Below are 10,860 nucleotides of genomic sequence, written 5' to 3'. Positions count from 1 at the left end.
CTACCCATTCCAGTGGCTGCTAGACTTCTGTTTCACTGTTACTACCATTCCAAAGTGGGTGCTTTTCAAGGCTACTATAGAATGGGAGTAATGGGATGAGAGTAGGGCAACTTAAAATGCCACAATTTTAATATTCTCATTCAGCCAATTTAAGTATTTTCTTGAGTAAACTCTCTTGAACAACCAATCCTTTGGTTAATTTTAGTAGCCCTTAAAATGATGACTTGACAATTATTTACCAGTGTTCTCATTGCCTTTATGGAAGAGTGGATTTTTGGAGGTCTTTACTTTGCGAATGCTGCTTTCTAATAAACTGACTAATTTATTGAAATCATAAATATTTACATGTACTACAGTACTGATTCTTTATATCATAAATTACTTGAAAATAGAAATTTAAAACAATTGTAATGAAAAGTAAATATAAATAAAAATTGTAATATTCCCTATTTTACTTCAGTAGATAATTTTCCTGGCATATGAGTTGTTTTTTTGAAGACTTTTGTAAAATTTTACTTCTGGTGTGAATGAGGGTGCAAAATGATACATCAGAGCTTATAAGTTCTATTGATAATGAATACTGATAATAAGTGTAACTATCAGTATATTTTAAAAGCTTTTAGTTTAAATTTTATAAGGAGTATATGTTTAAACCTTCAAACATTGAAAGGTATCCAGCAATTATATCTTTTTTAAAGCAAGAGCTTTAAAGAGCATAATACTCCATGGATTATTGGCTCTCACAGAGTAGATCAGGAATCAGCAAACTATAGTGTGTTGGCCAAATCCAGCCTGTTGGGGGACAAGTCTAGCCAAACCCATTTGGTTAAGCTGCTTTACTGCTACAAAGACAAAGTTAAGTAGTTGTAACAGACTGTATGTCCCAGAAAGCCTAAAATGTTTAATATCAAAAGTTTTCTGATTTTTGAAGTAGTTTTCACTGGATGTTAGTAGTTCTTGGGATGCATCCAAAGCATTAGCCATATTTGTGAATAAGTACGGATATCTGAATTCTAACTTAGGCATTATAACATCAATGAGTTACTTGTTCTCTGATTTTCAGTTGAGTTTGGTAGGTGGGAAACACCACTAGGAGACTGTTAGAAGGGAGGAAGAAAAGTGAAGTCAGGTGTTATTTCCCTTGTTTCTTCCCTCCAAGCTCCTCTCATTTAAATGTCTCTCTTCATGCATTCTTGGTGTATCAGTGGTTTCATAATCAGCCCCTCTCTTAACACCTTTAAGTTGTAGAGGGACTATTTGAGCACTTACTGTTTTGGGGGTATTTAATAATACTTTTTAGTTTCTTTAATCCCTATTAATACTTTTGTGAATAATTCCTTTTTTAACTTTCATAAATTATATTCATTTTAATTTGCCTTCCCTTTCAAGCTGGAAATCTAACTAATACTGTAAATCTTTCTACTCTTCTTTTTTTAGATCAAAACTTCAGCCCATCATTTCTCCATATTGAACTCCTGTCTTCAAACATATCTCTTCCTCTTAGTTTTGTGCCATTTTAAATTAAAAATATCTACCTTCTATTTCTTTAATCAAGTTGTTAATAAAATTATAAACCATTTGGGGCTAAGAACGCTATCTGTGGATGGTTACTAGGACACTCCTTCCTGACTGATTTGATCCATTTATAACATTATTTGGTGTTATTCAACTGGTTTCTAATCTATTTTAAAAGCCCCTGGTCCTCATGCCTGCATTTTGGCCATTCTTTGATGTCCATGCTCTCTGATTCCTCTTAAATCTCATATTCATAGGGAGTACATGATTTCAGTGATGATACATATCTGTTCTTGCTCCAGTCTCTGATCTTCAGTTTCTGACAGGTGGCAGACAGAAATTCAGATGTACTTGACAAATGGCAGTCTAATAAAGTATTTCAGTTTTCTAAAACTTGGCTTCCCTTTGAAGGATCCTATAGGAAGCCTTTGCTCTATGACACTGTTGATGTTCTTGTGACACTTGCTTCTTTACACTTGATCACACCTGTTAACATTGAGGTTCACCAGCATTTTAACAACAGACATTTCTTGGATTTCCCCATTTGGCCAGTCTACATCACACTAAACACCCTAAACTAGAGAATTAAGATCGGTCCAAGGTACCTGATGAAACAGATCCATTTGATATGACAGCATACTACATAATATTTAAATTATGTAATACATGTATATCTCCTGTTTGGGAAGTTCTTTATATCTTTATTGGTGGTGAGCATAGCAAAGATAGGTTTTTCAAAATTTCTCCATATATAATATGCTCATAATTTCTTTTATGGAATTGCCCATCAGAAATCTGCCATTACACCTCCTCCAGAGAGCATAACACAAGTGATCAGAAATAAATTGCTGTTATTATAGTGTGTATACAAAGATATTGTTTTTTTTTTGTATAACTATTTTTGGTTTCTGAATACAATATTTTCATGAATCAAACTCAGCTTTAGTACTAATATCTCTTTATGAGAAGGACTCTGACATAGGAAGTAGAGAAAAGAATATGTAAATTTTATGGAAGAATGGCCAGGAAACACATGCAGGCTAATTTCACTGCTTGTATTTTCTTTTTTCTTCTTTTCTTTTCTTTTCTTTTCTTTTCTTTTCTTTTCTTTTCTTTTCTTTTCTTTTCCTTTCTTTTCTTTTTTGAAGTGAACATAACTGCAAGATTATATTGTCTTCATAATGTAACAAAATATGAGGCTTAGAACTGGATCACTTGGCTCTTTCTCTTCTTATCTCCTCCCAGTTCAAAATGTTTGCATCCCTTAATAGCCAGCATTCTCTTAGATCTGCAGTTGGGCTCAACACATTCAAGCCTCGGCACAATCTTCTTTATAGTTTTAGCCTTTCTCCGGAAATTCGGCTTAGTTTGCCTACCATAGCCACTCTGCTTCCTGTCATAACACCGCTTTCCCTGGGCATAAAGAGAATCTTTGCCTTTCTTTTACTGGGTAACTTTGTGGGGTTGGAGCTTGCCATACTTCTTGCAGAAAGTTTGGCGGGTTTTAGGAACATTCACCGTGGTTGTGAAAGCACTATCGACGCGGAAAGACTGCTTGTATTTTCTTAAAAAATTGAGGAATGTTGGTAAGCTAATGACAAAAGAGAGCACTAGGGAACCACAAATGGAAGAGAATCATTAGTTCTAGCTAGTGATTCCTCTACCCTTACTTCTGGTGCCAAAATGTGATTATATAAAAAATGATAACATAGTGGATTGTGAAATATCTTTAAAAAGTTTTTCCTCTTAGACCATAAATAGTAATAATAAACATTTAATAATCACTTACTATAGGTGACCAAAAACTTGGAAACACAGACAGATGGGCATAATAAGTAGCTATTGATATTACAATATATGATTTGTTCAATGGGCTTTCTGATATACTCAGCATATTGTCTCTCATCGTGCTGGGTATCACCCTCAGATAAGCTCTGAAGAACTTACAACTTGTATGGTTAAAGGGCAGGTACTTTGGAAATCTTTTGAACGGTTCTGCAAGGCACCTCCTATCCGTTGGGTGTTTGGCAAGTTGGCCAGTTTGTACTGGCTACAACCTTGGCTATGACTGCTACCTTCACCTTCTTGGAAATGGATCAGAGTCGACAAAAGAGTTTGTACAACAGACTGATTATATCTTTGAATGTTTAAGCCACCTTTCTAAGTGTGCTATGAGAAATGGCAGCTCTTTCAAAGTAATATGCATTAAAAGGCTCTGCTATTTATTGTCAGGATCAGCCCTTCATCAGCTTAGCAGTATCAGCTCAACACATTCAGCTTTCATCAATCTGTAAAAAATATAAAATTATGGTATTTATATTTCCAGATTTTATGGATGCCCTGTATATATTGAGGAATCTTCTTTTTTCATGTAATTCTCATAACAAATCTATGAGTTGCCTTCTATTATTATTTCCATTTCACAGAGGGAAAAGTGGAAGAAGAGGGAGATTAAGTAACTTTTCAAAATCACAGAATTGGTAAATAGAAAATTATAGGTCTTAGGTTTAGGGAATGAGAACAAATTAGAGGGAGAAAATTTGGTGAAGGAATACTATGTTAGCTAGTAGAACACAAATATTTTGCTGCATGTTTGTGTGATCTCTCTGGCTTGCACATCAGATATCAGATTTTAAGGTACACCAAAATGGCTTCCAGAGAGCTTTTCTGATAAGCATACCTCAACATGGAAGTGCTAGGTGGCCTTTGACAAATTTTTAGCATCTCTGTGCCTTCAAAAATGGGGATGATTATTTTAGCTATCTACCTACCAGGTGAGTTGCTATTTGGGAATTCGAATACAAATTGTTTTTTGACTTCCTTGGAAGAAAGTCGTACTATAAAAACAAATTTGGGCTATTATAATGACAAGTGTGTGAGTGTACATTAATTTCCCCCTTATGTTGTTATTGCCAGCAGATGGAGGTCGAAATTGAATTGCTGCTGACTGTTGTCCCTTGTTATGGCCTGTGGAGATATGACAATTGAGGAAGAACTTAGAGGAATGCCAAGTAGCAGAGCATGAAGCAGTGGGTGTGACCCACTGCCTTGGACATTTTATGGCTGATAGCACTTGGCGAGAAAAAAATCTGCAGACTCTATAGTAGTCTTGCAAATAGATCTCAACATTAACCATGCCCTCACCCTCACCCCTATTTGATTCGCCCTGTAATCTACGCATTTGCCAAAATCCACTCTACTAATTGTCTGCTAACTCACTGGTCCCCTCACAAAATACCTAAAAACTGAATAAATCACGCTTGAAGGAATTTCTTTGTTGCATTGCAAATGTGGGCACAGAAAGTCGAGGCAATGCATATGAAACTTCCTGTTCTACTTTGATTCCTTTTGGTCTCGTCCTGGTTCTTCATGTTTTAAATCTTTTTGTTTGTCCAGAGATTATAACCTAGGGAGTCCTTGGATGATCTTCCAGTGGTGCCTGACCCAGGGGAATTAGAAGCACAATATCTGTGCATGCTATCATGTTCATTTTTGTTTTTTTCCTTTAGGAGAGTCTGTAGCTTTCACAAGATCCTCGAAGGGGCTTAGGACTTCAAAAAGCTTATGAATTCCTGCTTTCGATCTTTGGTTTATGGGGCAGTGAAACTTTGTATGTTTGCTTTAACGATTGAGACACAGCATTTTATGTGAATGAGAACAAGGGAGTGGTGGAGAAAAACAGCTTGGAGGACATTATTACCTTTCCCAATCTTCATTTCTTGTCATGAATTATTAATCATGAGGTAACACTTCATCTGATGCTTTGAAAACTCTCCCCCTGGTAAGAACAGCCTAATTGAATTGGAGGAAGTGGAGCAGGAAGAACTAAACGTGGACGTTGATGGTTTCACCAAAAGCAATTATACACCCTGCAGCCTTCTCCACCTGTTTGAAAACCCAAGGCCCACTAATTCTCATGCCACAAGGGAACAGATGGGAAAGTAGAGGAAAAATTAAAATTGTGGAGTTTCAAACATATCTTCCTTGAGAGTACTTCATTTTGGCAAAGGGGTGTATGGGGGGATAAGGGAGGATAAGTGGTGTGGACAGGGGTCTGATATACGGAAGATGAGAGCATGAACCAGTTCAGTCTCTCCGGAGTATGTTCTGGCGAGGTAACAAAAACTTTAATACAGGCATACGTCTACCCAGTAATTCCAACTGCAGCAATGCATATATCTCAAACTTTAAAATAAACATGCATAATGGAATATGAAGGAGTCATTAGAAATCACGATTAAATACATTTTGATATGAAACTATGTTTTTGATATTTTGTGTAAAAAAGGCAATAAACCAATATGAATGTATACAGAGTATGGTATAATACGCATTGAAGAGAAATGTAATACTTCGGAATTGAGGAATATGTACCTTAAGGCACATTTTTATGTAATATAAACATGGAGGAAGTCTGGTAGGATATGCACTAAATGATAAAAATGGCTCCCGATGAGTGTTCTGATTGCAGTTAATTTATTTTTGCTTATCTTTATTTTCTTTCTTTTTTTTTCTAGTGTGTTTTTTTTTAATATATGAAATTTATTGTCAAATTGGTTTCCATACAATACCCAGTGCTCATCCCAAAAGGTGCCCTCCTCAATACCCATCACCCACCCTCTCCTCCCTCCCACCCCCCATCAACCCTCAGTTTGTTCTCAGTTTTTAACAGTCTCTTATGCTTTGGCTCTCTCCCACTCTAACCTCTTTTTTTTTTTTCTTTTATCCTCCCCCTCCCCCATGGGTTCCTGTTAAGTTTCTCAGGATCCACATAAGAGTGAAACCATATGGTATCTGTCTTTCTCTGTATGGCTTATTTCACTTAGCATCACACTCTCCAGTTCCATCCACGTTGCTACAAAAGGCCACATTTCATTTTTTCTCATTGCCACGTAGTATTCCATTGTGTATATAAACCACAATTTCTTTATCCATTCATCAGTTGATGGACATTTAGGCTCTTTCCGTAATTTGGCTATTGTTGAGAGTGCTGCTATGAACATTGGGGTACAAGTGCCCCTATGCATCAGTACTCCTGTATCCCTTGGATAAATTCCTAGCAGTGCTATTGCTGGGTCATAGGGTAGGTCTATTTTTAATTTTCTGAGGAACCTCCACACTGCTTTCCAGAGCGGCTGCACCAATTTGCATTCCCACCAACAGTGCAAGAGGGTTCCCGTTTCTCCACATCCTCTCCAGCATCTATAGTCTCCTGATTTATTAATTTTGGCCACTCTGACTGGCGTGAGGTGATACCTGAGTGTGGTTTTGATTTGTATTTCCCTGATAAGGAGCGACGTTGAACATCTTTTCATGTGCCTGTTGGCCATCCGGATGTCTTCTTTAGAGAAGTGTCTATTCATGTTTTCTGCCCATTTCTTCACTGGGTTATTTGTTTTTCGGGTGTGGAGTTTGGTGAGCTCTTTATAGATTTTGGATACTAGCCCTTTGTCCGATATGTCATTTGCAAATATCTTTTCCCATTCCGTTGGTTGCCTTTTAGTTTTGTTGGTTGTTTCCTTTGCTGTGCAGAAGCTTTTTATCTTCATAAGGTCCCAGTAATTCACTTTTGCTTTTAATTCCCTTGCCTTTGGGGATGTGTCGAGTAAGAGATTGCTGCGGCTGAGGTCAGAGAGGTCTTTTCCTGCTTTCTCCTCTAAGGTTTTGATGGTTTCCTGTCTCACATTCAGGTCCTTTATCCATTTTGAGTTTATTTTTGTGAATGGTGTGAGAAAGTGGTCTAGTTTCAACCTTCTGCATGTTGCTGTCCAGTTCTCCCAGCACCATTTGTTAAAGAGGCTGTCTTTTTTCCATTGCATGTTCTTTCCTGCTTTGCCAAAGATGAGTTGGCCATAGGTTTGTGGGTCTAGTTCTGGGGTTTCTATTCTATTCCATTGGTCTATGTGTCTGTTTTTATGCCAATACCATGCTGTCTTGATGATGACAGCTTTGTAGTAGAGGCTAAAGTCTGGGATTGTGATGCCTCCTGCTTTGGTCTTCTTCTTCAAAATTCCTTTGGCTATTCGGGGCCTTTTGTGGTTCCATATGAATTTTAGGATTGCTTGTTCTAGTTTCGAGAAGAATGCTGGTGCAATTTTGATTGGGATTGCATTGAATGTGTAGATAGCTTTGGGTAGTATTGACATTTTGACAATATTTATTTTTCCAATCCATGAGCAGGGAATGTCTTTCCATTTCTTTAAATCTTCTTCAATTTCCTTCATAAGCTTTCTATAGTTTTCAGCATACAGATCCTTTACATCTTTGGTTAGATTTATTCCTAGGTATTTTATGCTTCTTGGTGCAATTGTGAATGGGATCAGTTTCTTTATTTGTCTTTCTGTTGCTTCATTGTTAGTGTATAAGAATGCAACTGATTTCTGTACATTGATTTTGTATCCTGCAACTTTGCTGAATTCATGTATCAATTCTAGCAGACTTTTGGTGGAGTCTATTGGATTTTCCATGTATAATATCATGTCATCTGCAAAAAGCGAAAGCTTGACTTCACCTTTGCCAATTTTGATGCCTTTGATTTCCTTTTGTTGTCTGATTGCTGATGCTAGAACTTCCAGCACTATGTTAAACAACAGCGGTGAGAGTGGGCATCCCTGTCGTGTTCCTGATCTCAGGGAAAAAGCTCTCAGTTTTTCCCCGTTGAGGATGATGTTAGCTGTGGGCTTTTCATAAATGGCTTTTATGATCTTTAAGTATGTTCCTTCTATCCCGACTTTCTCAAGGGTTTTTATTAAGAAAGGGTGCTGGATTTTGTCAAAGGCCTTTTCTGCATCGATTGACAGGATCATATGGTTCTTCTCTTTTTTTTTGTTAATGTGATGTATCACGTTGATTGATTTGCGAATGTTGAACCAGCCCTGCATCCCAGGAATGAATCCCACTTGATCATGGTGAATAATTCTTTTTATATGCCGTTGAATTCGATTTGCTAGTATCTTAGTGAGAATTTTTGCATCCATATTCATCAGGGATATTGGCCGGTAGTTCTCTTTTTTTACTGGGTCTCTGTCTGGTTTAGGAATCAAAGTAATACTGGCTTCATAGAATGAGTCTGGAAGTTTTCCTTCCCTTTCTATTTCTTGGAATAGCTTGAGAAGGATAGGTATTATCTCTGCTTTAAACGTCTGGTAGAACTCCCCTGGGAAGCCATCTGGTCCTGGACTCTTATTTGTTGGGAGATTTTTGATAACCGATTCAATTTCTTCGCTGGTTATGGGTCTGTTCAAGCTTTCTATTTCCTCCTGATTGAGTTTTGGAAGAGTGTGGGTGTTCAGGAATTTGTCCATTTCTTCCAGGTTGTCCAATTTGTTGGCATATAATTTTTCATAGTATTCCCTGATAATTGTTTGTATCTCTGAGGAATTGGTTGTAATAATTCCATTTTCGTTCATGATTTTATCTATTTGGGTCATCTCCCTTTTCTTTTTGAGAAGCCTGGCTAGAGGTTTGTCAATTTTGTTCATTTTTTCAAAAAACCAACTCTTGGTTTCGTTGATCTGCTCTACAGTTTTTTTTTGGACTCTATATTGTTTATTTCTGCTCTGATCTTTATTATTTCTCTTCTTCTGCTGGGTTTAGGCTGCCTTTGCTGTTCTGCTTCTATTTCCTTTAGGTGTGCTGTTAGATTTTGTATTTGGGATTTTTCTTGTTTCTTGAGATAGGCCTGGATTGCAATGTATTTTCCTCTCAGGACTGCCTTCGCTGCGTCCCAAAGCGTTTGGATTGTTGTATTTTCATTTTCGTTTGTTTCCATATATTTTTTAATTTCTTCTCTAATTGCCTGGTTGACCCACTCATTCGTTAGTAGGGTGTTCTTTAACCTCCATGCTTTTGGAGGTCTTCCAGACTTTTTTCTGTGGTTGATTTCAAGCTTCATAGCATTGTGGTCTGAAAGTGTGCATGGTATAATTTCAATTCTGGTAAACTTATGAAGGGCTGTTTTGTGACCCAGTATATGATCTATCTTGGAGAATGTTCCATGTGCACTCGAGAAGAAAGTATATTCTGTTGCTTTGGGATGCAGAGTTCTAAATATATCTGTCAAGTCCATCTGATCCAATGTCTCATTCAGGGCCCTTGTTTCTTTATTGACCGTGTGTCTAGGTGATCTATCCATTTCTGTAAGTGGGGTGTTAAAGTCCCCTGCAATTACCACATTCCTATCAATAAGGTTGCTTATGTTTATGAGTAGTTGTTTTATATATTTGGGGGCTCCGGTATTCGGCGCATAAACATTTATAATTGTTAGCTCTTCCTGATGGATAGACCCTGTAACTATTATATAATGTCCTTCTTCATCTCTTGTTACAGCCTTTAATTTAAAGTCTAGTTTGTCTGATATAAGTATGGCTACTCCAGCTTTCTTTGGGCTTCCAGTAGCATGATAAATAGTTCTCCATCCCCTCACTCTCAATCTAAAGGTGTCCTCAGGTCTAAAATGAGTCTCTTGTAGACAGCAAATAGATGGGTCTTGTTTTTTTATCCATTCTGATACCCTATGTCTTTTGGTTGGCGCATTTAATCCATTTACATTCAGTGTTATTATAGAAAGATACGGGTTTAGAGTCATTGTGATGTCTGTATGTTTTATGCTTGTAGTGATGTCTCTGGTACTTTGTCTCACAGGGTCTCCCTTAGGATCTCTTGTAGGGCTGGTTTAGTGGTGACAAATTCCTTCAGTTTTTGTTTGTTTGGGAAGACCTTTATCTCTCCTTCTATTCTAAATGACAGACTTGCTGGATAAAGGATTCTCGGCTGCATATTTTTTCTGTCTAGCACACTGAAAATCTCGTGCCAATTCTTTCTGGCCTGCCAAGTTTCAAAAGAGAGATCAGTCACGAGTCTTATAGGTCTCCCTTTATATGTGAGGGCACGTTTACCCCTTGCTGCTTTCAGAATTTTCTCTTTATCCTTGTATTTTGCCAGTTTCACTATGATATGTCGTGCAGAAGATCGATTCAAGTTACGTCTGAAGGGAGTTTTCTGTGCCTCTTGGATTTCAATGCCTTTTTCCTTCCCCAGTTCAGGGAAGTTCTCAGCTATTATTTCTTCAAGTACCCCTTCAGCACCTTTCCCTCTCTCTTCCTCCTCTGGGATACCAATTATGCATATATTATTTCTTTTTAGTGTATCACTTAGTTCTCTAATTTTCCCCTCATACTCCTGGATTTTTTTATCTCTCTTTTTCTCAGCTTCCTCTTTTTCCATAACTTTATCTTCTAGTTCACCTATTCTCTCCTCTGCCTCTTCAATCCGAGCCGTGGTGGTTTCCATTTTGTTTTGCATTTCATTTAAAGCGTTTTTCAGCTCCTCGTGACTGTTCCTTAG

At 37.4% G+C, this 10,860-nt stretch overlaps 1 pseudogene; it reads right to left on the bottom strand.

Annotated features, from left to right (window-relative positions):
• Positions 1-2,663: 2,663 nt before the first annotated feature.
• The window catches only part of LOC123596816, a 30,269-nt pseudogene continuing 22,072 nt past the window's right edge, over positions 2,664-10,860 (bottom strand).

The sequence above is a fragment of the Leopardus geoffroyi genome, chromosome C1 (assembly GCF_018350155.1).
Source record: "Leopardus geoffroyi isolate Oge1 chromosome C1, O.geoffroyi_Oge1_pat1.0, whole genome shotgun sequence".
NCBI lineage: Eukaryota > Metazoa > Chordata > Mammalia > Carnivora > Felidae > Leopardus > Leopardus geoffroyi.
This window is presented reverse-complemented; position numbering and strand designations above follow the sequence as displayed.